The following is a 26,955-nucleotide window of genomic DNA, read 5'->3' as shown; positions in this document are numbered from 1 at the left end:
AATGAGCTATATCCCCACCACCTTTTATTTTTTATTTTGAAATACAGTCTCACTAAGTTGTCCAGGCTGGCCTTGAACTTGTGATCCTCCTGCTTCAGCTTCCCAGGTAGCCGGGATTATAGGCATGTGCCATGAGCGGAGGATTTTAACTCAGATTTTGTTCTACTTTTTTTTTTTTTGTATAAGTCATTTCTTCAAGAAATCTGTCCATTTCACTCAGATTTTCATTTTTTGGCATATAGTTTCAGTATATCTTCTTATTTTCTTTGTTTATTTAATACCAGAGGATATTATTTTTTATTGTATAAGTTTCAATTTTTCACAGTACCAATTTTCTTAATTTTGTGTATTCTATAAGATAAACACTATTTTAGGGGACTGGGGCTTTAGCTCAGTGGTAGAGCACTTGCCTAGCATGTGTGAGGCCCTGGGTTTGATCCTCAGCACCACATATAAATAAATAAAATAAAGGTACATCTACAACTATATATATATATATATATATATATATATATATATATATATATATATATATATAAAGGGCCGGGATGTGGCTCAATGGTAAAACATCCCTGGGTTAAATCTCTAGTACCAAAAAAAAATTTTTTTTAATACTATTTAAAGTACACTGGAAATTTTAATAGATGTAAGAAAAAGCACAGATGCTTGAAATATACCCAGTAGGGCCAAGTGTGGTGGTTCATGTCTGTAATCCCAGTGAATCAGGAGGCTGAGGCAGGAGGATCCCAAGTTTAAAGCCAGCCTCAGCAATTTAGCCAGGCCCTAAGCAACTTAGTGAGACTCTGTCTCAAAACAAAAAATTAAAAGGGCTATGGATGTGGCTCAGGGTTTAAGACTCCTGCATTCAATCCCCGGTACAAATGTGTGTGTGTGTGTGTGTGTGTGTGTGTGTGTGTGTGTGTGTATGAAATGCTCCTTTTATGTTTCCACTGTTGTCACACACAAATTTGGTCTTCCTTGAAATGTGCTGTCCACTACTTTTCTGTTTCTGTCACAGTAGTAGTTGTTTAAGGATATCCTTATCTAAATTCCTGCCAATAAGGACTAATTGATTTGTTCTTTCAGTGTCATCTTTTCAGTTTACTGGACTCTCTTCCAGATTACAGAGCTTGCCTTCACCTTGGACAATCACTTGTTGTGGTTTGTCTTTGTTCAGTTCTAGCCCCCTTTAGTGCCATGTGACTTTTGTGCAGTGACTGTCCTTATTTCTCACAATCTTCCCACAGGAGACTGTGAATAAATATTCTTAGCCCTCTTTTGCATTTACTTCAAATGTGACTATAACAATATTTTTTTTACTATAACAATATTCTGATAAAGGTGAGGCTGTGTTGCTGGCATACATTGAAGTGTTTTCTGCAAGCACTTTCCAGAAAGACTATAAATGCATGAATATTTGATACATTAGAGAGATCAACTCTTGATGTTTGTGTTTCTAAGAGTATTCTTGATTCATTTATTAATCTAATAGTTGCTCTTTCGGGGGGGAGGGTACTGGGGATTGAACTCAGTGGTGCTTAACCACTGAGCCACATCACCTGCTCTTTTTATTTTTTATTTTGAGTCAGGGTCTCATTAAGTCACTTAGGGCCTTGCTAGATTGCTGAAACTGACCTTAAAATTGTAATCCTCCTGCCTCAGCCTCCTGAACCACTGGGATTACAGGCATGTGCCTTATGTCTAGCTAATAGTTGCTCTTTTGGGGGGTAGGTACCAGGGATTGAACTCGGGGCACTCAACTACTGAGCCACATCCCCAGCCCCATTTTGTATTTTATTTAGAGACAGAGTCTCGCTGCATTGCTTAAGGCCCTGCTAAGTTGCTGAGGCTGGCTTTGAATTTGCGATTCTCCTTCTTCAGCCTCCTAAACCTTTGGGATCATAGGTGTGTGCCCGCGAACCTAGCTGCATCAGGTTTTCTATCCCTCTTTGAACCAGCTTTGTCATCTCACCAGTTCTCTTATTATAATGCATTCTGCAAAAGTTTGACACAGTGTATTTGTATGGGACACACATCTTGTGGTTGTTGTTTATTTATTTGTGGTGCTGGGGATGGAATCCAGAGCCTCATACATGCTAAGCAAGCACTCTGCCACTGAGCCATTGCCCCCAGCCTCTGAGACTTATATTTTAACATTGCTAAAATTATGCTGTCAAGGTTTTAAAAAAACAGGAAGATGCTCAAGTGGACTCAACACCTGAACCAGCTCAACTATTTTGCTTAAGAAGTATACCTCTACATAAAATTATGTAATGACTAATATTAAAAAAAAGAAGTATACCTCATGTTTTGTTGTTGTTGTTTTGCTGTACTAGGGGTTGAACCAGTGCCAGGCAAGCACTTCACCAGTGAGCTACACTCCTAACCTTATCTCCTGTCTTTTTGTTTTGTTTTTGGTTTTGGTACTGAAGTGGCACCCCCTTTCTCCACAGAAAAATCTTAACTGGGCTTCTCCAGAAATCTTCACTATGGCTGATTCACTGTCAGCAAAAGAGTCTCTAAAAAACAGTTCAATGTAGATAGACTTCCAATTTTCATGTTGCCGTATTTTATTTGGCCACTAGCTGGGAAGAAATCTCCAGGTGCTGGACACCCCCTTACTAGTTTCTCAGAAATATGTATCCAGTATAGTAGTTTGTAGAAATGTGTAAACAAGGTCTCTGGCCTTGAGCTGGGGCTTCACACAGATGTCTACATTTCTAAATAAGAGAAGCTACCAACTGGGCTCCATAGTAACAGCTGGCAGGGGGAGGAAAGAAAGGGGAAAAAAGCTCTCCCCTTCTCAGTCAGATGTTGTCCTTGAAGGGTTAACTTGCCCAGAACAGTGAAAGAAAAAGCTGCTTTTATGTGAACTTCTGTGGACTGTGAACTTCTGAGCCCCTCCCCTTACATGCTGGGTATAAAACTCTGAAACTCCCTGAACTCGGGGTTCAGGGAATTGATTGATGACAGCAAAAGCTGTGCCCTCTGAACCTGGCTGCAGCCACATAAAACTGTTTCCTGCTATCTTTGATGCCTTGCCTCATCTGTCCCTACAATAGTAATGGAGATTGAACTCAGGGGTTCTTAACTCCTGAGCCACATTCCCAGCCCTTTTTTGGATTTTATTTAGAGACAGGGACCAGTGAGTTGCTTAGAGCCCTGCTAAGTTGCTGAGGCTGGCTTTGAACTTGTGACTGCCTCAGCCTCCTGAGCCACTGGGATTACAGGTGTGCACCAACAAGCCCAACCTATCTTCCGTCTTTTTAAAATTCCTACACACCATTCCTTTTTATGATTCTCAGAGTGAATCTCAAGTGGAAATAGAATCTCTCCCTCCCATTTCTTTATTTCAGTTTCTGTTTCTTGTCTAAGTCCAATTTGTCTTTCCTTTTCTGAAATCTAATTATTACGTGTTTGGGGATAGAAATGTGGTAGACTTTTTTAAAAATCTTTTTCTTTTTTTTTTTTTGTTTTGTTTTTGAGTTGGGTTTTTGATATGTTGCTCAGGCTGACCTCCAACCTGTGTATACAAATGAACCTCCTGCCTCAACCTCCTGAGTAGCTGGAACTATAGGCACATGCCACCAAACCAGGCTGAGATGTGATGGACTATTAAAAAAAAAACTGATAGCTCAAAATAGTTTTTAAAATAAAAATCCAAGTTCACGTATTCAAAGTGAGTACTTGGAAAAATCACATTGGTTTGATCATTTTGGTTTTAAAAAAAAAGTGTACCTTCTTCAGGCTACTAACAGTGGAAATTATAATACAAATGTACTTTTTGGGGTAAGCTTTGGAATTGTTTTCTCTTGGAGATCCTAATTAATTATAACTACCTGAATTTCTTATATTGGCATTACTAATCACAAAATGTAACATTACTTCCATATGCTTAAGCTTGTAAAAAAGTATGTATTCAACAAAAATGAATTTTAATTCTGACACATTATCTGCAGACATGGATAATTTGACCTCTCCTTTCCTATTTGGATGTATTTTTTTTTCCTTTTTTGGTACTGAGGATCAAACCCTGTGGTGTTTTACCACTGAGATACATTCCCAGCCCTTTATTTTGAGACAGGGTCTTGCTAAGTTGCTTAGGCTGGCCTCAAACTTGCCATCCTTCTGCCTCTAGGTGTGTGCCACTATGCCCAGCTTAAGTGTTCTTTATTTCTTTGTCTTGTGTTATTGCTGTAGGACTTCAATACTGTATTGCATAAGAGTGGTGAAAATGGACATCCATATCTAAACAAAAAATCTCTACTTTAAAAAAAATATTTATTTATTTATTTATTTTGGTACTGGGGATTGACCTAGGGGCACTTTACCACTAAGCTACATTCCCCAACCTCTTTTATTTTTTTATTTTGAGACAGGGTCTTGCTAAGTTGCCATGACTAGCCTTGAACTTGTGATCCTCCTGCTTCAGCCACCCCAGTCTCTAGGGTTACAAACATGTGCCAGCATGCTCAGCAAAAATTTACCTACTCTTAAGAGTGTTGAAGTTCCTTACAATTATGTCACCTTCTGCTATATGTACTTAATGTACTGTATTGTCACTCTGGATAATAGGTTGATTTCCAACTTCTGTCTTTGACCTCTCACCATGGAAGCTGTCCTTGCCCTATGTCTTAGTCTGTTTTCTGTTGTTCTAATGGAATACAGACTGAGTAATTTATAAAGAAATGCTTATTTAGCCTACAGTTCTGGAAGCTAAGAAGTTCAAGAGTATGGCACTGACATCTGCTCAGTTTCTGGTAACAGCCTTTCTGCTGGGTCATGACAGGGCAGAGGGCATCAATTGGTAAAACAGAGCAAATCTGGGAGAGAGAGAGCTTGCTTTCATGTTAAAGCCACTCCCTCAATAACCTCTTTTTTTTTAAAAGAGAGAGAGAGAGAATTTTTTAATATTTATCTATTTATTTATTTATTTTTTAGTTTTCGGCGGACACAACATCTTTGTTTGTATGTGGTGCTGAGGATCGAACCCGGGCCAAATGCATGCTAGGTGAGTGCACTACCGCTTGATCCACATCCCCAGCCCCCTCAATAACCTCTTAATCCATTCATGAGGTGAAGCCCTATGACCAGATCACCTCCCAAAGGGCCCAGTTCCAAAAACCATTAACATATGAATTTGTGGATTAAGTTTCTAACACACAAGTTTGGGGGGACATATTCAAACCACAGCATTCTGCCTGATTGACACTTGATGGTCCACTTTCTCTTCTGGGTGTCCCTCTAATCTAACTTTAGGCTTAGGTACTCTATGCTGAGCTGCTCCCAATAAGCACCATCTTTACCTCATTAGACTCTAATGTCTTTTGCCAGGATCTTTCTTTGCACTGCACCTAACTCAGCTTAGGTCATGCTCACCACTACTACCTGCCCTGAAGGTAGACACCCTTCTACAAAGTTCAGGGTTCAAAATCCTATTATCATGTTTGTTTGCAAGAGCTGCCACAAACCAACAGATTGAAAAAATGGTTTTAGAGGCTCAATTTCAAAATCAAAGTACTGATAGGGTTGGTTTCTTCTGAGGGTTTTAAGAGAATAACCTGTTCCAGGTCTCTCTCCTTGGCTTTTAGATGGTTGTCTTCTCCCTGTGTCTCTTCCCTCTGAGTGTATCTCTGTGTTTAAATTTGCCCTGTTTATAAGGACACCAGTCATTCAGGATTAAGGCCTGGCCTAAGAATCTCAACTTCATTAGTTCTTCAAAGACCCTCTCTCCAGATAAGGTCAATTCGCTGACACTTAAGACTTCATCATGAATTTTAGAAGGACACAATTCAGCCTTAACTGTTACCTCCCACTTAATGTAACTGTCTTCCCTATTGCAATAAGATTCTGAAGCACCATGCCAGACTACCTCTGTTTCTAGACTCATGGGCCACTGCCATCAATTCCCTTTCTCAATGGAATTGCTCTCTTCATCCCATATGGGTTCTAATCCCTGACATTGAACCACCATTGCCACTATTCCCTCCCTATAGATACTTGTCTTACTCTGCTCGTCCCTGATACCACAGAATATACAATCACACTGGCTCCCCAATTCAAAATCATTGCTTGGCCTCACCTACTGGATTTTGGACTAAATTGTTCTGTAAGAGAACAGAAAGAAGAATAGAAAGAAACCTTACCACTTGTGGAAGACCCTTAGTCTTTAAGGTTTATATTTCAGATTCTTTATTAATTCTTTAAAGTTAGTTTAAACCTACTTAATGCAAACTGGACATTCTGTCTTAGTCTGTTCAGGCTCCTATAATAAAAAGTCTTTGACTAAGAGCCTTATAAACAACAGAAATTTATTTATTTCTCTCTCCCAATTCTGGAGGCTGAGAATTCCAAGGTCAAGTTGGCAGTGGATCTGGTAACTGGTATAGATGGTAACTTCTTGCTGTATCCTCACATGCCAGAAGGAGCAAGGCAGCTCTCTGGGGCCTCTTTTATAAGGGCACTAATCTTTCCTTCCATAGGTGTCACCTCCTAATGCTATCATGTTGGTGATGAGTTTCAAGTATGATATTGGTGGGGGACACAGACATTCTATATCTTCAAAATAGGTACCATGGAAAGTGACCTCTGCCGAAGCCAAGTGCCAATGACTCGGCTTGGCACAGAATCACGAGCCACCACACAGCTTTGTAGATTCAAACAGCAATTCTTTATTCCCGATCTCACACCAGCCTCCACACACGTTCAGGGGCAATCTCGTTCTGCCGCCACTTCACCTACTCCACGAGGCTTTTTCCAAAATCCCATTTGAATCTCACGAGAACTCAACGGGAACAAGCAACAGGAACACCCTAATCCCAGCAGCAATAATCTTCAACCTCAACTTCCCTAAAACCCATATTCTTAAACCGGGAAACGCCTTAAACCGGGAACACCCTAAGCCCAAGGACCGGGATACTTCCTCAAACCTGCAGGATACTTCCTCAAACCTGGATCCACCCTCGATCACCTTGAGCAGGGTCATCTTTCTCAAACACACAAGCAAGGTCGCAGCAAATTTCCAAGGCAAGTCCATTTAACATGGGGTACACTGGCAAGGATTACGATGCGTCAATACCTACTTGGTAATGGCCCTCAGCATCTCCCCCCTTCTGATTAATTAAACAACAAGCAATGTGGCTTAGGACCGTGCCTGGTAGGTTGTCCAATTCAACATGTGGTTCTTACCCGTCATGGGAGAGCTGACCTTTGGGCGTCAACTTCCTGTCTTAGGTTGAATCCACTGCAACCAGATCAACCCGTCACTGACTACCGGTCCAGCATTCAGCCATGCTTGTGGATAGGCCTAAGCACCAGTGGGGGGGTGAGGTTCTTGCCTCACCTCTGTTGGCCCCCAAATTTTAGACCATCACTAGTAGAAGGGAGGAAGACACAGAAATGCCAAGACACCAAGCCAATTGACGGCTCCTTTGGAAAAATTGCGTCACTGGTGACACCATCAGCAAAGATGCCAGTGTTACCACAATTAACATGGGGTGCGCTGGCAAGGAAATTGCATCACTGGTGACACCATCAGCAAAAATATGCCAGCAGTACCACAATTCGCTGCACCAGACGATAGTTCACAATGCATGCAACTGATATATAGTCCAGGCAAGTTCTGCAGGCAGTTCAAAGTGGAAGAGTCTATCAATATGTCCATTTCCTCCCAAAGTAAATCAAGTCCTTGATTGAGCATTACTTGTTGAGTTATATTCATTGATGCATCAGTTTATACAGTTTACTGTGATCATAGAAGCTGTAGTTTGGTTTTCTTAGTCTTCACAGGCACTGGGATGGAGATGGGAATTCTGGCAATGATGTTAAAGAGACATTATCCTGAACAGAATTATTAAATATAATGAAAAGGAAAAGTGAAAGTAAACAAACAGATCTGTTAATCACTTTTAAAAACAATAGCAAGCAAACAGATCTGTTAACCACCTTTGAAAACAATCATTAACAGCTGTTTACCTAATTTAGATTAAACCACTTAAATCACGTGAATAAAAAAAAAAAAATTCGGATCCATTTTTTCATGAGCGCTCCTCAAATAAAAATATGGACATACACACATACAGACATACAACATAAAACAGTGCACACATAACATACAACATATAAGACAATAATAAGTAAAGGCCTTGTAGCTATACCTAGGTGAAATCTCCATTGCAATGTTTAAAAACTCAACAGTCAAAAAATAAAACACAGTCAAAAAACAAAACTGATCAGAAAAACATTAACCTAGGTTTGTATGAGCTCAAAAAATAAAATAGAACTTTATGATGTGGGAAAAATGCAATAATAAAATAGATATTGAAAAAAAGCACCGTGGTTAATCACTGTCGCAGATGTAAGAATAGCCAAGCTGGAGCTCTGGATATCAGCTGTTATGGATTTCAGTCAAATCATCTTCTTTTTCTGTAGAAATTGTTTTGGTTAACCTCTCTGGAATCCAAATCGGCTGCTGTTCTCCCTGTGGGAACACACAAATGGAACCCCAACTCCAGACAATAACTGGGTCGGGACCTTTCCATTGTCCTGTTAGAATATCTTTCCAAAGTACCTTAGGCTTATGTACATTTTTCGGATACATATGTCTTTCCGCAGCACTAAGTCCTGATGAATCCAAATTTAGAAAGTTTAGAGTAAAAAGGGTTATTTTAAGTTTATCTTTGGGGGATATATACCCCTTTCCAATTCCCTCTTTTTGCTTTAATAAGTACGTTTTAATAGTTTGATGAGCAAAGCAATCTTTTTTTCCGCCAAGAAGGTATCTCGACCACCTTCAATTTAACCTTTTAAAGCCTTTCATTTATCATGTATACTGTACTTTTAAATGTACTTTTTCACCACCTACAGCTTTACTCTTTAAAATGAGGCTTATATTCTGTTTAAATCGCTAAATGTTAGTTTACATGGCTGCCCTTCAACCAAAGGCTCTTTTTTACTCCATTGAGAAGCTTTGTCTCAATCTGCCATGTACAAATATCTTTTTCTTCTTTCTTCCTTTCTTAAGCTTTTAAAGTAAGTCTAGTTTCCTCAAAATCTTTTTAAATGGCATTTGATAACTTTTTACTTTACCACACAAAAATTATCTCATCTAGAAACATTTCTTTTTCCTTTAACCTTTTATATTAAAATATATTTCCACATCTTAAATATTTTTATATCTCTTTTCTAGCTATTAACCCTTTTTATAAATTCACATTCTGAAACAACCCTTATAAAATTACTCCACTTTAATAAGATGAAATACTTTCATGTTTTTTAAGGTACTATTATGCTGTAATTGAAACCCAACTGAAACTTCTTATACTATTTGTATATAAATTACACATGATAGAATCTTAACACTCAGTAACCTTGTTTCAGCAAAGACACAGACCAAAGCAATATTAAACCTTTTTCCATTTACCAATTTATGCAAACACACATAATGTTTAAATATATTACCTTATGGAACTTAATAAGTAAAGAGTACTTGATTTTATATTTAGTGGTTGATATTTTAACACTTTAGCTTGGTAATTAATCAGATGTCTGTAAAAACCAAGATCTTAGACAAATGTAGTAAACAGAACTAGCCATCTCTTTCTTGTTGAAGAAAAATCCTTCTACAGGATACCATGATGGTCCCATTGATAGACTTAATAACTCGTCTGTAAAAAGCCATGGGCTACATTTTTGTATTGTATCAACATATGCCCTAGCTGTTCTTGGTCTTACTGGGGTGCCTCCTTTCTCTAACAATTTGTCTTCCTCAGAGGCGAACAAATTCAAACCTTGAGTCAACCATTTTCCCCAGTTTGCCTGAGAAAGTTCTAGGAACAGGCAACTTGAAATAAAAACAAAATAAATCAAAACAAGAACACATTGTTTTTGGAAATGGTCACCCATTCTCTCGCCTTCCCTCAGGGGCGAGCAATTTACTCACCTCCAAATTTCAGATGTTCCGCGTACGGGCCACCAAATACCTACTTGGTAATGGCCCTCAGCAGACCTCCATGTTTCTATGACAAAAGATTTTGAGTGAAGACACTGCCTTTCCTTCCATCATGTGGGGAATGGTGTCCACTTAGGTTTTCCAAAACAGAGATGTAAGTAGCAATGATCCCCAAAACCAAACCAAACACATATCCATGAAGCCCAGAAATTGGAGAGAAATAAATTCATCAGAATATACATGCAGTGGAATAAAATAAAAACATATCATATTTTCCATATCTCTATTATGGGAAATGGTCATGCCAAAACAGCAAGTAATAAAAGCAGATTACAAAACAATAGAGAGAGTGTAGGGTGTTCCAGGCCCCTCCACTCTTTCACATGCTAAAACTGACCAGAGACCCTTGCCCAAAATTTTATATGGGGAGTTAGGGCTGAGAAGTTCCCTAAAAACCACTATCAGCCAAGACACAGTTCAGAGAAAGCTAGAAAACCATGGTGTTTGGAAATTATTTTTCCATTCCTAACAAAAGGTGAATCCCTAGAAATAGAAGATACCCTGATATTTTAATAAAGAAGGCTATAGCCCAGGGCTGGGGCTGTAGCTCAGTTGGTAGAGCACTTGCCTAGCATGTGTAAGGCACTGGGTTCAATCCTCAGCACCACATAAAAATAAAATAAAGAAATTGTGTTCATCTACTATAAAAATGTTTTTTAAAAAAGAATGCTGGCTTGATTCTGTAGCTACTGGCCCAGATCTAAGCTCCTTCTCTTCTTCTCTTCCCTGGATACTGCTCCTTTTGTCCTTCTTGGTGGTTGCACATTTTCTATCCCTTAACCCCCGTCTTCTTCATCCCCATCCTCCTACTGGTCTCCAATGACAGTCACCAAATCTGTTTTGTCCCCTGACTTTAACTTCAGTGGATCCCTTCTTCTCCATAGCCAAGAGAGGACCCCAATCCCAACCACTCTTCAGCCCACAGACTGCAGGTTTTAGCCAAGGTAGAACTTTCAAGATTTATGGATCCTTTGCTTAGGAAAAGTGGCCATGCCCTAGAGGAACTGTAATTGCTACCTTTGACCATATGATGGCAGGATTCTCCCAGCTGCCTTGATGCAGAAGCAATCAGGCTCCTGCAGTGGTATCTGCTCTGCAATCTGATGACCACATTCCGCCCTCAGATTAAAGGCAGACAATGACCGGACATGTCGCCAGGTGGCAAAGCTGTCCAGTTTAGTAAATTTCAATGGTCTCTTATTACAAAAGTGTAGAAATTTGGGAAATATAGAAAAAACAATAGACAAAGATAAAATTACCTGATATTCAATACTTCAGACAACTACTCAGAATGCAATGACATTTTGCTTATATTATTATTTTTATTATTATTTTCCTCTCTAGGAGTAAAAAAAAAATAAATGGTAATATTTACTTTCATAACTTTTTTTTTTTTTTTTTTGGTACCGAGGATTGGACTTACAGGCACTTAACCACTGAGCCACATCCCCAGCCCTATTTTATATTTCATATAGACACAAGGTCTGACTGAGTTGCTTTGCAAACTAGCTTTTGCTGAGGCTGGCTTTGAACTCGCGATCCTACTGCCTCATCCTCCCAAGCAGCTGTGATTACAGGTGTGCGTCAGTGCACCTGGCCTTGCATAGCATCTTGTTTGTACTTTCTAACAATCTTGTGAAGATCTCCCCAAGGTATTAAATGTTCTATAGGGATGAGGTTGTGGTTCAGTAGTAGAGCACTTGCCTAGCATGTTTGAGGCACTGGATTGGATTTTCAGCACCACATATAAATAAATGAATAAAATAAAGGTTCATCAACATCTAAAAACTATATAAAAATTCTCCTATAACATTATTATTTTTAAAATATTTAGTTTTTAGTTGTAGTTGGACACAATACCTTTATTTTATTTATTTTTATGTGGTACTGAGGATGAAATCCAGGGCTTCACATGTGCTAAGCAAGGGCTCTACCACTGAGCCACAGCCCCAGCCCCCAATATAACATTATTTTTTTAATGTTTAATTTATTATGAATACATAGATGATACACTTCATCATGGTTAAGCTGTTTACCACACAACTGATGAACTCTTTAGCTTAGTTTAGCAATGGCTAAAAGAGTAGTGGCTAGCTCAAAAACAACATAATCCTTTTAAGTTTGGAACATGTATTGACAAAGTTGTTTTCCAGAAACAAAGTAAGGACTCTCCACAGCAGAATGGCTTTCATCTGCATGGTTGTTTTAAATTGTATCTCTTCAACAATCAAGTTAAGGAAATATTAAAAGAGCATGGGTTATTTATCTCCCACTGTGCTAAACACTAGGAATCCAGCAGGAAGGAAGGCAGATGTTCCCATTCTCCCCTATCTTATGTTCTAAGGAGATGAGGGCCTGACAAAAACAAAACAAAAGGTAAACAAGTAGTCATAGATTACGTGCTTTCCCTCATGCCCATCAGCTACCATATTTCTTCTTTTGGGAATTGGTATGGGGGAGTCAAAACCTGGCAGGAAGTTTGCTGCTATAGTAATAATGGTGTCCTGCATCTTGAAAAGTTACATTCAACTTTCACATCACTCTTTTTTTAAATATTTTATTTGTAGGGGGACACATACCTTTTTTCTTTTTTATCTTTGTGGTGCTGAGGATCAAACCCAGGGCCTCACACATGCAAGATGAGCGCTCTACCAATGAGCCCCAGCCCCAGCCCCCACATACTCTTATACACACACACACACACACAAGCATAAATCAAAGTAATCTGCTGCAATATGATGGAAGATGGGCAGACAGAAATGATCACCTCAGCCACACACCTGTAATCCCAGCGGCTCAGGAGGTCGAGGCAAAAGGATTGTGAGTTGAAAGCCAGTCTCAGCAATTTAGCAAGGTCCAAAGGAACTTAGTAAGACCCTGTCTGCTGAGAGCCATTAGCCAAGTAGGTATGACAATTTCCTTGCCAGCGTACCCCATGTTGCTTAGAGGAAGGACTCTGGAAATGGACTTGTTTTGGACATTTGCAGTAACATTGCATGTATGCTTGAGTAAGGTGACCTTGCTCAAGGACCAGGGCGGATGGGGGGGGGGGTTTAGGGCGGTTCCAGGTTTAAGGTGTACCCTGCCGGGAATAGGGCGTATCCTGCTGATTAGAGCCTGGTGGAGTACCTGGATTTTGCCCTGAACGTGAATTTTTCCCCAGAACATGTTTGTAGAGTGCCGGTGTGTGTTCAGGAATAAAGAATTGCTGTTTGAATCTACAAAGCTGTGAGTGGCTCGTGATTTTGTGCCCAGCCAGACTGCAGCAGACCCTGTCTCTAAGTAAACAATACATGGGGCTGGGGATATGGCTCAGGGTTTAAGCACCCCTAGGTTCAATCCTTGGTACCCAAAAAAAAGAGGATCATATTAGATCCCTGAGCAGAAGCCCTGGATCCTCCTTACACAGACCAATCAATATATGTGATTATATGGGCAGGGTGGATTCTCATTGTGGAACACTTGTAACAAGTGAGGAAAGCCTCCAACCTCCCAACACACCACTATGCACCCACATAAACACAACTCCTGTTGTGACAATGGTAATGGCTGTGCCACTGTGTTTTATACCACCTGATTCTGATTAGCTTTACTTGCCAAGCTTGACCCTTGTAAGTTATCCTTTGTCTAGCTCTGTAACTTCTAAAGAAAAACCCCTTGGAGGCTAGGGATGGTGCCCAGTGCACTTCTTAGTATGTGGGAGGCCCTGGTTCCATCCTCAGCATCAGAAAAACAAACAACAACATCAACAACAAAAAACTACTTTTTTAAGAATTGATTTTATTTTTTAAATACATGACAGTGGAATGCATTACAATTCTTATTACACATATAAAGCACAATTTTTTCATATCTTTGTATAAAGTATGTTCACGCCAATTCACATCTTTATACATGTACTTTGTTTTTTTTGCATTACAATTCTTATTACACATATATTTCACAATTTTTAATATCTCTGTTTGTATATACAGTATATTCACACCAATTCGTGTCTTCATACATGTACTTTGGATAATGATGTCCATCACATTCCACCATCCTTGCTAATCCCCTGCCCACTCCCTTTCCCTCCCTCCCCTCTTCCCTATCTAGAATTCATCTATTCCTCCCATGCTCCCCCTCCCTACCCCACTATGAGTCAGCATCCTTATATCAGAGAAAACATTCGGCATTTGTTTTTTTGGGATGGGCTGATTTCACTTAGCATTATCTTCTCCAAAGCCATCCATTTACTTGCAATGCCATGATTTTATTCTGTTTTATTGCTACGTAAAATTCCATTGTGAATATATGCAACATTTTTTAATCCACTCATCTATTGAAAGGCATCTAGGTTGACTCCACAGTTTATCTATTGTGAATTGTGCTGCTGTGAACATTGATGTGGCTGTGTCCCTGTAATATGCTGTTTTTAAGTCCTTTGGGTATAGACTGAGGAGTGGGATAGTTGGGTCAAATGGTGGTTCCATTCCCAGATTTCCAAGAAATCACCATACTGCTTTCCATAATAGCTGCACAAAAGACTACCTGAGTTATTAACTTCTAGAGTCAACTACTCCCAGAAAGGGGGACAAAAATTAGTTTGGGCTGGGATTGTGGCTCAATGGTACTTGCTTACCTGACAAGTGTGAGGCCCTGAGTTCAATCCTTAGCACCGCATGTAAACAAATAAATAAAATAAAAGATCCATTGACAATGTAAAACATATTTTTAAAAAAAGAATTAGGGGCTGGGATGGTGGCTCAGTGGTAGAGCACTTGCCTAGCATGTGTGAGGTACTGGGTTCAATTCTCAGCACCACATAAAAATAAACAAACAAAATAAAGGTCTATCAACAGATAAACAATAAAAATAAAATTTAAAAAAATTAGTAACCCAGACCTCCTTTAGTTTTTCAGAACCTGGAATAGTAGGTGGTCCTCAAATGCCAGCAAAGGACTTGCTAATAATCCTGCTCTCTAAGTAAAACAAAGCTAATGTTTAATTTGCAAGAAAATAATGTGTTTACTTTAAAGAGTTACAAGGATTGACCCAGGAGACAAAGGTCACTTGTGATTGGAAAGAATGTTTAAACTAAAGAGAAAGGAAAACATCCCCCAAAGGACAAAGACTGTTCCTGAGCCCAGATGCCGCCCTGCCCTCCGTTACAGCCTTCCTGTCCATTTCCCTGTGACCCTCCTTACCTCCTCATACAAGCCCTTTGACCCCTGAATTCCCTAAAATGGAGGTTTGAGAATAAACAGCCCCTCCACCACTTCAGGACTGGCCTTTGAATAATCTGATTTCCTTCTCACTAACTTTCATCTCCACAGTAATGGCTTTCTACTGGTAAAAACAACAGACTTGGGCCTTGTACTTTTGTCATTGTTCTTCCCTGAATTCCGAAGTAACCGGGAGACAGGTAAGACCTGGAAAGTTAACTATACCTTTGAGACACTGCCTCCCACATTAATTATGTTTAGTGCGGCATCTGCCAACAAAGACTTGCACTGGGTCTGAAGTATCTATTTAGGAGGTCATATTTTTTCATACCTGTGATTTTAAAAAGTTGCTGCAAAACAACAGCAGTGAGAATAATTGTGAGGAGAGAATTCATAGCACCATTCCCATCCACTTAATGAACCCATTGCATTCATTTGTCCTCCCCCTTTCCATTTGGAACATGCCTTCTTCATGCCATTTGAGTGACCACAGCAGTAAGTCACACAGTTGTAAGGTGTACACAGATCCAAAGAATGAGACCCACTGACAATGGAAGGTAGAGTAAAGTGACAGAATTTATTTCTTTAAACAGAGGAGAAGTACAATTATTACAACACAGGGGTCCAAAATGGGTAGCTGCCATGTTACTGCTATCTAGGGGGTTTATATGGTATGGTATTGCTGAAGGTGAACTTTATTGGTTGATGACCTTTGGGGAAGGTAGTTTCTTCTTCCAATCAGAGGGAGATACTTGGTGATCATGCGCCCTCCCTGTCCTATCAGGATGTTGAGCATGTGCTGTTTATGTGCTTGTTCACTTGCTTGACCACTTGCTGTCTGGCCCTGCAGATACTTTGTATATGGAACTGTTGCAACTGAGGTCCCACCCTGTCTGCCAATCTAATTTCTAGCTCTCAGCAGCATCTATAAGATGTGTGTATATGTAGTTCTTGAAGGTAGACCATGAGGCTTCAGTGGGATGTGATGCCAAGCACAACCCACAAGACAGAGCTGATGGAGTCTGGGAGCCAAGATGGACAGGGCTGCCCTCCTAGGATGTGAGGTCTGGGGCAGTGGTTCAGAAAGGGCAGGGCCTGGACATACCATCCTGTGGTGCTCTTTCTTTCCAGTCAGCTCTGTCCACTCACACAGACTTTATACAGTGGAGTTAGGTGAGAGTAAACATACTTTGTCAGCTATGTTGACAGGCCCTGGAAGCCATGTGTTGACAAGGGTACAGATCCACTTCTATATCTTGCTGTCCTGAGAGTGGCTTGTGGACTACCTGTATGAAGAAGGGGCTCAGGACCTCCTCCCTGTCCTGCAACTCAGAGTGACTGCCCAGCTACCCCAGTGCAGGCCTCTGGAGAGCACTGGCCAAGAGTGATTGCTTGAATGTGGTAGATTTAGATAGCAAGTCAGGATTGGCCAAGGCAGACTGGTGAAGAAAAAGACCTGCCTGGCCTTGCCTTATGCCCAGTAGCTTAGATTGTAGTATAGTTCAAGGGTATCCAGATTCCTTAAGATCCCAGGAAACTTAGGCTCACATTCTTTTTTTTTTTTTTTTTTTGGTACTGAGGGATTGGACCCAGGGGTATTTAACCACTGAGCCACATCCCCAGTGTTTTTTATTTTTTATTTAGAGACCAGGTCTTGCTAAGTTGCTTAGGGCCTTGCTAAGTTGCTGATGCTGGCTTTGAACTTGTAATTGAAAGCAGATGAAAAAGAATACAGAAAGAAAAAGAAATAGAGGCAGAGCTCAACGGACCAGCGATGCTTAAAGCAGTGGAGAGGCACATTTTCAAGAGGGAAAAGGGTAACTGGCTACAATAAGGGTCTGATTTTTATAGGGTTTAGAGGGGCTGAGTTCTGTCAGGAACTGTGTTGGTTACAGCTGGAAGGAGACCTTGGGCAGTCAGGGGAACAGTTGTAGATAAGGAAAACTGCAACAAGTTCAGAGCTCATTACTCTCCCTTTCTCCTTGGGGGTTGTTATTTTCCAAGTCCTTCAAAGGGTGTGGCTAGAGATCATAGGGGCTCTGTACTGGGAAAGCTGGTTTCAGCTACAGGTGGGGCCAGGTTGAGTCCCTTCTATGCTCTCTGCATTTCCCTTTCTTACCCTCCCTCCGGCTGGGGCCTGGCTTTCTATTTTATCCTGCTGCTTTAATTTATCACAGATGTCTCAACACATGTGGCAGGAGGGCAGGTAGGGGAACAGTTGTAGATAAGGGAAGTTCCCTGGGGCCTATTTTCCATATCCTCCCAAACCGCTGGGATTACAGGTGTGTGCCACCATATTGGCTAGGCTCCCAGTCTTTTTGAAAATCACCGGGAGGTCACGAGTTCCAACAGGAACTCTCTAGAACTCCACAGAAACTCCGCGAGAACCAAGGGGAACTCAACGGGAACTCCGAGAGAACTCAAAAGTAGCCGGCACCCGAGGTAGCAGGGGCCGCCTTATTGCCGGACAGCAGAGGTTTATATATACAACTGAATATACAGCTTGTTTCAATTTAGCATCATCCAGTTACAGCAATCAGTCATTATCTTAATAATTATACACAGCTTAACTTAATCATCATCATCTTAATGGCTCGCTGGCGTTACTCCTCAACCACTCCTTCTGGCAAAATGCCAGGCGCCATCTTGACTTGGTTGTGGCTCTCAACATTTGGGTTTCAAGAAAACAAGCATAGAAGCATCAGAGCCTTCTTGACTAGGCTCAGAAGCACCAATTTGTCCACCACATTTTTTAGTTATAAGCAAGTCACAGGCCAGCACACCCTGAGGGTGGAGAAACAGACTCCACCTTCACTTCTTCAAGAAAGGGGTAGCAAAGACATAAAACAAAGGGAAGCACCTGCATTCTGTGGTCTGAGGACTTGCTGTGGTCTTCTTCACAACCAATTGGCCATGGTCTGTATATGAAAATGTGAGCTAGTACCTCGAGCAAAACAGAATATTATAAAAGCCAACAGATAGCAATGAAGTTAGTATGTAGATATAGGTTCACCCAAGGAGTGTAAATCCTTTCTAATCCACTGCTGTGAATGTTCAGTCAAAAACTGGGTAGAGCTTGGTGCAGTGGTGTTGAAGCCAGATTTAAAGTTAGGTAGTCAGTGTAGTTAGGTAAATCGGGTCTAATACCGAGTGAAATCTAAAATGGAGGCCATGCTGGGAATGACTCAGGGAAAACAGGACAACTCATGGAATGTTAATAAAGTTCCGAAAAGGCCCTAGGCCAAAGTCCACCTGGAAGAAATGTTAATGAAGCCCAGGATACAGCCCCCAGCAGATTTGGAGATAGCCCATCACCAAAAAGTGATAATGAAGTCCTTCCTGCTCAGACTACTTCTTTGGCCCACCTGTGTCCACCCCTCGGGCCTTCCAACCTACATTCCATCACTGAAAGAACTATAAAAAGGGGAGACAACTGCACTTCCACGGATTCCACCTTCTGGGTCCCCTTCTTCCTCCGGGAGAAGTCTTTTCTTCTGTCCTTTAATAAATTTCTAATTTCTACTCTGACTTTGCCTCGGCGTGCTTCTTTGATGTTATTCTTCAACATCGGGGAAGCAAGAACTCGTCACCGGTCAACAGCGGTAACAGTGTGTGCCTGTTAATCCCAGGTACTCGGGAGGCTGAGGCAGGAGCATTGCAAATTTGAGGCCAGCCTCAGCTACTTAGCAAGACTGTCTCAAAAATTAAAAAGATAAAAATATAAAGGACCAGGGATGTAACTCAGTGGTAAAGTGCTCCTAGGTTCAATCCCTAGTCAACAACAACAAAAACTGTGTAAAGATAAACTACCTCTGGGTTTGCAGGGAAACAAACAAAAACTGGATGGAAACAAACCATCTCAGTTTGAATTTCCCTCCTTACATCCTAAGAGGAATGGACAATAAAAGGGTGTCACTGGATTGCCTCCAAGAAAGTAAGGAGTTAAAATAAACATCTGTGTAAGGCTGGGCATGGTGGCACACACCTGTAATTCCAGTGGTTCAGGAGGCTAAGACCAGAGGATTGCGAGTTCAAAACCATCCTCAACCCATGGTGCCAAAAAAAAAAAAAAAAAACAAAAAAAAAAACAAAAAAAAACATTTATGTAGCCCACAACTGGAATGTTTGTGAAGTTCAGAGGCAGGATGATAGTTTTACCACAGTATAAGATCAAAGATCCTTGCTTTGTGAAGATCAATACAGCATGTCTTGACATCCCTCAGGTTAGAAGTGAGAATGTGATACAGAGTGGCATTCTGAGCAGGTTCCATGGTTAATAATAAGAAGAAAAGTGGGCAGACCTACAAAGAGTGAGAAATTGCAGTAATCTCTTATTCTTCTTACCTTCATTTTGCAGGTGAGAAAATTGAGATCCAACTGAGAGAAATGACTTGCCCAGATAACAGATGTTTGAAACCTGTTCCCTGAGATACAAATGGCCTCTAGATGGCAGTCTATTCCTTGATTTCAGTCTATTCCTGAACAAGCAGAAAATAGATTTCAGTCTATTCCAGAACAAGCTGGACCTCCAGCCAGGACGAATTTGAACATTGAAGTACAACAATCAAATTATTATCTTTTACCCTGAAACAATGATCTTTCCTATGGAACTTAGCATGGCTAAGAAGCCAACAGTTGTGTCCACAGCAGCATCTCCTAGGCACATACCTTCATACCTTATGTCAGCCTGAGACAACTGTCCTCCCTCAGATGATGTCTTCTTTGAAAATAGATGTTTTATAAATACATTTGGTGAAGGGTCCTTTAGAGAGATGCCTTTTGAAAGGCAGTGATTTGGGGTTGGGGCTGTGGTTCAAGGGTAGAGCACTTGCCTAGCACGTGTGAGGCCCTGGGTTCAATCCATCCTCAGTAACACACACACAGCGCCCCCCCCCCACAACAAACAAACAAACAAACCCAGCTATTTCAAGGAACTTTTCTCTTGTCCCTAACTGTTCTTCTTTAGAATCCTAGAATATTTCAGTCTCTACCAGGCCAATACCAGGTTCTAGCCTTCTATCTGCTAGTTTCTGTTTCCTTATCTTAAAGTAAGGAAGTTGGGTTAAACCCAGCCTCAGATATTTTGATTTAATTCTCCATAAAAATACTGTTAATGTTTTGGTTTATCTTTATATATCTAGCTCTGGAGATAGATATAATTACATATTTTCTTTCTTTCCTTTTTCAGTGTTGGGGATGGAAACCAGGGTCTTTCACATGTTAGTCAAATAGTTTACCACTGAGCTGCACCCCATCCCTAAAGGCATATTTTATAAAATTTTTGTCCATGTACAAATATAGCATGCTTATATTTGTACATTGTGAGCTTTCTTTCTTTCTTTCTTTCTTGTAGTTCTATGTATTAAACCCTGGGGTGCTTTGCCACTGAGCTACATCCCCAACTCGTTTTATTTTTCATTTTGAGAAAAGGTCCTGCTAAGTTGCTGAGGCTAGCCTGGAACTTGCTATCCTCCTGCCTCAGCCTTCCAAATCAAGGGGATTACAGGTATGCACCACCACACCTGATTTAGACTTAATTTTTTTTTTTTTTTGGTACCAGAGATTGAACTCAGGGGCACTCGACCACTGAGCCACATTCTCCATATTTTGTATTTTATTTAGAGACAGGGTTTCACTGAGTTGCTTAGAGCCTCACTAAGTTGCTGAGGCTGGCTTTAAACCTGTAATCTTCCTGCCTCAGCCTCCTGAGCTGCAGGGATTATAGGCATGCACCACTGTACCCAGCCCAAACTTCATGCCATTCTAAGGTGCCATGGGTTTAAGGGCACACAGGCTATCTTGGTTCTAATCTTGCCTCTGAAACTCATTGACAGTATATCCTTGAGCAAGTGACTTGGCTTCTCTGAGACATATATGAAGGACCTGGCTGTCCAGATTACTATGAGCATGAAGGAAGAACATAGACTCATGCTTAGCACAGGGCCTGTCAGAGGCAGTACATGAGCTATTATAGCCATTACAGGAGGGAGATTGATGAGTGTGTGATTTTGCTGAAGTTATTAGTTTGCTTTTATGCTGCAAATACATGCAAGAAGCACCATACCTACCAAGTCTCACTGAGTTTTTCTTAGGTTCTTGCCCCATAGGTCCTACTTCTATCTCAATGGTGTTTAACACATATGTCACTCAAAGTCTTTTCTCCCAGACCTTGTCCCTCTCTACCAGGTTGTGTACCTCTCTTTGTCATAGAGTCTCTTTGGGAGAGTTATAGTGGCAAAGTGAGCCAGCCCTATGTAATCCCCACCTGTGGATGGCAATAGCCTGGAGGACCTCCAGCAGCAGAAATTCCTGTCTCCGTGCATCCCTGATTTTCTGAGACTATGGTCACCTTAACTCACACATTCTCTTATATAGGGACAGACTGAGGGAAGATGCCATACATTTGGCCAATGTCCCCCATTATCTGGGGGCCAGAACAACTAGGTTTGGGAAGCCTCATCTGAACTATAACAAAGATTCATTACTGGGCTGGGGATGTGGTTCAAGCGGTAACGCGCTCGCCTGGCATGCAGGGTGCTGGGTTCGATCCTCAGCACCACATAAAATAAAATAAAGATGTTGCATCCACCGAAAACTGAAAAATAAATATTAAAAAAAATTCTCTTTCTCTCTTTCTCTCTAAAAAAAAAAAATCCATTACTGGATGCCCATTGCAAGTTTCAAAAGACCATGTGTGCTACCACTTGATAGTGCTGGGTATCTTGATAACTGTTGTTTGAATCAGCTTTTTCACTGCTGTGACTAAAATACCCAACCAGAACAATTTTACAGGAGGAAAAGTTTATTTGAGGGCTCATGGTTTCAGAAGTCTTAGTCCATACAAGGCTGGCTCCATTCCTCAGGGCTTGAAGTGAGGTAGGACATCATGGTAGAAGAGTGTGGCAGAGGGAAGCAGCTCATATGATGATCAGAAGGCAAAGAGAAAGATTCCACTCTCTAATGTTTGTTTTTTGTTTTTCTGGTACTGGGGATTGAACCCAGGGGCACTTACCCACTGAGCCAATCCCCAGCCCTTTTCTTCTATTTTATTTAGATACAAGGTCTCACTGATACAAAATATAGACCCAAAGTCATGCCCCAATTCTCATCACCACTAGCCACACTCTACCACTTCAGTTACCACTCAGTTAATCCCTGTCAGGGCATTAATTCACTGATTGGCTTAAGACTCTTATAACCCAATCATTTCTCCTCTGAACCTTCTTGCATTGTCTCACATGTGGGCTTTTGAGGGACACCTCACATCTAAACCATAACAATCGTAATAACCTAAATGTCACTGGCCTTCTGTTCTATAGCCCCTCAGTCCCTTCAAAACTCATCACAGCCCAGAACAACATTTTAGAAAATTTCTCAGGAAAGGGACACACACTATGAGACACTATAATGGCTGGAGACATGGGTGAGGGTAGCTAGTTGGGAGAGGCTCACAGCCTGACGTGAGACTCATTCTGAAACACAAGAGAGGATAATAAAAGTCATATAAATAAAATTCCAGATACAAATGGAGAAAAAGAAAAGTGATTTAAGTCTGCACACTGGTGAACCTCTCAGCAAGAGGGAGACATGGCAGCTTGGGCCCCTCTACACACTGAGTGGCAAGAAGATAGTTGATGACATCTGCAGCCAAGATCTTTCTGAAATCACATGGACAGACCCATGCCCAGACACCTAGAGTAGCACAGCTATAGGCAGGACAGACTGCCATAGTCTTGTATCCTTTTCTGTGGGGGTGGATTTCAGTGACCACAATGATAAGGCTATTTGATGAAATGTTTAACCCAAGGTAAGCTGCACAGAGGACAGGTGATTTTAGTTATCTGGAAATTGTATACAAACAGTGGAAACTATACCGATATATTTAAAGAAAAATCAATGCCTAGTAAAAACCAAACCCTTCTATCCATTTAATGAAATTCTGCTATTACAAAAACTTTATAATGCCTACTGATATGTAATAAATGATGCCTCAGTTGCAAGGAACCAAGAATATAATGCAAGTGTCCTAAGATTTTGTTCTGTTTTGTTTGGTACTGTGGATTGAACCCAAGGGCACTTTACCACTGGGCTACACCCCCAGCCCTTTTTATTTTTTATTTTGAGATAGAGTCTCACTAAGTCACTTAGAGCCTCACTAATTGCTGAGGCTGGCTTTGAACTTGTTTCTTTTTCTTTTTTTAAAGAGAGAGAGAGAGAGAGAGAGAGAATTTTTTAATATTTATTATTATTATTTTTTTAGTTATTGGCGGACACAACATCTTTGTTTGTATGTGGTGCTGAGGATCGAACCCGGGCTGCACGCATGCCAGGCGAGCGCGCTACCGCTTGAGCCACATCCCCAGCCCCTGGCTTTGAACTTGTGATCCTCCTGCCTCAGCCTCCTGAGCCACTGGGATTATAGGCCTTTGCTACTATACCCAGCTTGTATTTGTGAACCAGAAGAGTCATTTCTCACAAGGAGGTGATAGATCTACTACCTTTGGGGGAGTACTTCCATAAACAAAAAAGAAAACTTCTACATGGCCAGGAAACTTCATACCTCTGCCCCCAAGCCTCTGTCCTCAATGCACCAGACTGAACTAAGCTCTGTTGGTTCATTCATGTGGCAGACACACAGTCCCTTTGATCATGCATTGTGAATAATAAAAACCTACAGGTGGGATCTTCTCGAACATTTATTGTAAGAATACAAATATTTTGCAAAATTCAAGAAATCAAAGTGACAAACATGTTTTTAAACTTTTATTTGCATTTATTTTATGCTGAATTTATTCCTGTGCCATCAGTTTTTATTTCTTCAGTTTCTCCTGGGGTATCTTTTTCTTCTGTGCAACTTTTTCTTCTGGTTTAGGAATAAATTGTTGCTTTTCAGTGAGGATCATCTGTATATAGCGAGGGAACTCATATGGGTTAATCTGATCATGAGGTCTATAAGTACAGTAGTGCATCCTGTGTGCTTTGTTTACCTGGATATGCTCAATGAGCAGAGAATCTATGTCTAAACTCTTAAGTTCAGCATTATTCCACATTTTTCAGCATGTGTAGCACAAATTCAGCACACTTTTGGGGCCACCAACCTGTGTCCACCCCAATGTTTGGCCTAGGCACACCTCCCAACTCCACCATTGTAAGCCTGGACTGTAAAATATTGCTTCTTTAAAGTGACATCTTTCAGGTTCTTGGTGGCTTTTCAAATATGCATACCCTTGATGGCTGGCACAGTTTCATGAATGGTCCTAAAATGTACATGTAGATTTGAACCTCTTGATTTGCATGATTTCATGGGTTTTTTTGGAACAAGAGAGTAGTAAACCATTTTTACAGATCATCTCAGGCTCCTTACAGAAGGGGGCAAACATGTTTTAAAGATAGAAATGAGCATACCTTAGGAGAACCTACTAGGAGGTCTTCTAAACTACATTCTATGCATGAAAGGGTATTAATGAGACTGCAGGTTATCACTCTGGACCTCATAAGCACAGCTGGCTCAACTAGGGTGAGGTGAAAAGTACCAAACCAAGTAGCTATGGCCAGAGGACTGATTGAGTCACACAGAAAACAGAAGAGTATGGGAAGATCTCAGAGAAAAAGCTCCTACTGGACAGACTAGTCAGCCTGAGACCACTGCCCTCATCATGTAAGAACAAAAATGTACTAGATGGTTTTTGACATGCCCTATAAGGAAAACATTTAAAAACATCTCTTGAAGAAGCACAAAAGAATGTGTCATAGACCATGAAAACAACCCAAACTCTGAGCTCATCCCAAAACACATAGTAGCCCAAAGTCAACTCCTGTTCATAAATATAAATAGCTGATGTCACAGGGCCAGTCCTTAAGTCAACATGCTCCAAGTGAAGTTCATGATTCTTGTAGGACTGCTACCATGCTGTAAAATTTAAAAAACCTATAGACTAAATGTTAACTTTAAAAATTCCCAGTGCTACATATGATGCTATGTAGAATGCCAATACTTCATATAAATTGAAGAATCAAAGTAAAATAACAGTATATAGGCAGTGAAAGGCATTGCTCATTCCTCCATGTGCAAGTATTATCCTGTAGTTGAGTTCTAAAATATAAAAATGCATGGGGCATGGGTGTGCACACCTGTAATCCCAGTGATTTAGAAGGCTGAAATGGGAGAATGGCAAGTTCAAGGCCAACCTGAGCAATTTAGCAAGACCCTGTCTCAAAATTAAAAAAAAAAAATGGTTGAGGATGTAATTAAGTGGTAAAGCACCCTGGATTTGATGCTCAGTACCCCCAAAACATAAATATATAAATTTAAAAAATAAAATCTAAAACCATTTGGTGGGGAGCATTTGTCTGTAATTATGGGAGCTTCTAATTCCAGGTTCCCAGATCAATCCAATCTGGACTTTGGAGAAGCCAAGGTTCTTGGTTTCTGCCTGAAATTGCCCTTCACACTCCATAGATCAGCACACTGACTGCTCAACTAGCTCAAACTGGAACTAGAGTGGAATCTACAACAGGATTTCCAACACTGTGTAAGGCAACTATGTATGACTGATGGGGAGGGAGATTGGAAAAATCCAGGAATTCCATTAGTCATCACTGGATATAGTCGACGGTTGTTTCTTCAAAAAGACCAGAAGCAGTGAACAGTTCTCTGTGTGAACGAAAACGGGCAAGGGAAGCTCAGAACATCAACCCGAATACAGGTATGCAGCAGGCAACCCAGTACCAATGAGCAACCTACACACTATATTAGTGGAATCAGCACTGTGGGCTGAAGGGTTATATGCAAATCCAGATGGCTCTATAGGAGATGATTCAAATTGTATACTGCAGTTACGTATGTTTCTCATATTCTTCCCACCTTCTCTAATATTACCATGCACTAATTTTCCTTAACAAAAAATCTGATTCCTGACAGCTGCTGCCTGCTCCTCAGCCGCCACCAGAGCCACCCGCGCCAGCCAGCCAGCCCCGGCCATGGACCACCCGCAGTGCCACAGCTTACCCCAGGACCTGTCCGACTCCTTGAAGGAGGCCACCATGGAGGTGCACACCCTGGCAGAGAATGTCGAGTTCATGAGGAACTTCCAGAAGGGCCAGGTGACCCGAAAGGGCTTCAAGCTGGTGATGGCATCCCTGTACCACGTCTACGTGGCCCTGGAGGAGGAGATCGAGCGCAACAAGGACGACCCGGTCTTTGCCCCCCTCTACTTCCCTGAGGAACTGCATCGCAGGGCCGCACTGGAGCGGGACATGGCCTTCTGGTACGGGCCGCGCTGGCAGGAGGCTGTACCCTACACAGCAGCCACGCACCGCTATGTGGATCGGCTGCAGCAGGTGGGGCGCAGGGAGCCCGAGCTACTGGTGGCCCACACCTACACCCGCTACCTGGGCGACCTGTCCGGGGGCCAGGTCCTCAAGAAGATCTTGCAGAAGGCCCTGGACCTGCCCAGCTCCGGAGAGGGTCTGGCCTTCTTCACCTTCCCCAACATCGACAGCGCCAACAAGTTCAAGCAGCTCTACCGCTCCCGCATGAACACTCTGGAGATGACCCCCGAGGTCAGGCAGAAGGTCATTGAAGAAGCCAAGACCGCATTCCTGCACAACATTCAGCTGTTTGAGGAGTTGCAGGAGCTGCTGACCCAGGATCCCGAGGACCAGCACCCCTCACAGACAGCAGGCCTTCACCACCATGCCAGCAGCCAGGTGCAAGGTGAGGACCTCCTGGGCTCCCATTGA

The 26,955-nt window shown here is 41.4% G+C and overlaps 2 pseudogenes; one reads left to right on the top strand and one right to left on the bottom strand.

Annotated features, from left to right (window-relative positions):
- Positions 1-956: 956 nt before the first annotated feature.
- LOC113194522 (putative COBW domain-containing protein 7 pseudogene) lies at positions 957-26,195 on the bottom strand (annotated as a pseudogene).
- On the top strand, positions 26,194-26,955 carry LOC113194523 (heme oxygenase 1 pseudogene; annotated as a pseudogene).

This window comes from Urocitellus parryii, chromosome X (genome assembly GCF_045843805.1).
Source record: "Urocitellus parryii isolate mUroPar1 chromosome X, mUroPar1.hap1, whole genome shotgun sequence".
Classification (NCBI taxonomy): Eukaryota; Metazoa; Chordata; class Mammalia; order Rodentia; family Sciuridae; genus Urocitellus; species Urocitellus parryii.
Note: the sequence above shows the minus strand (reverse complement) of the source record. Positions and strands in the feature narration are given on the sequence as shown.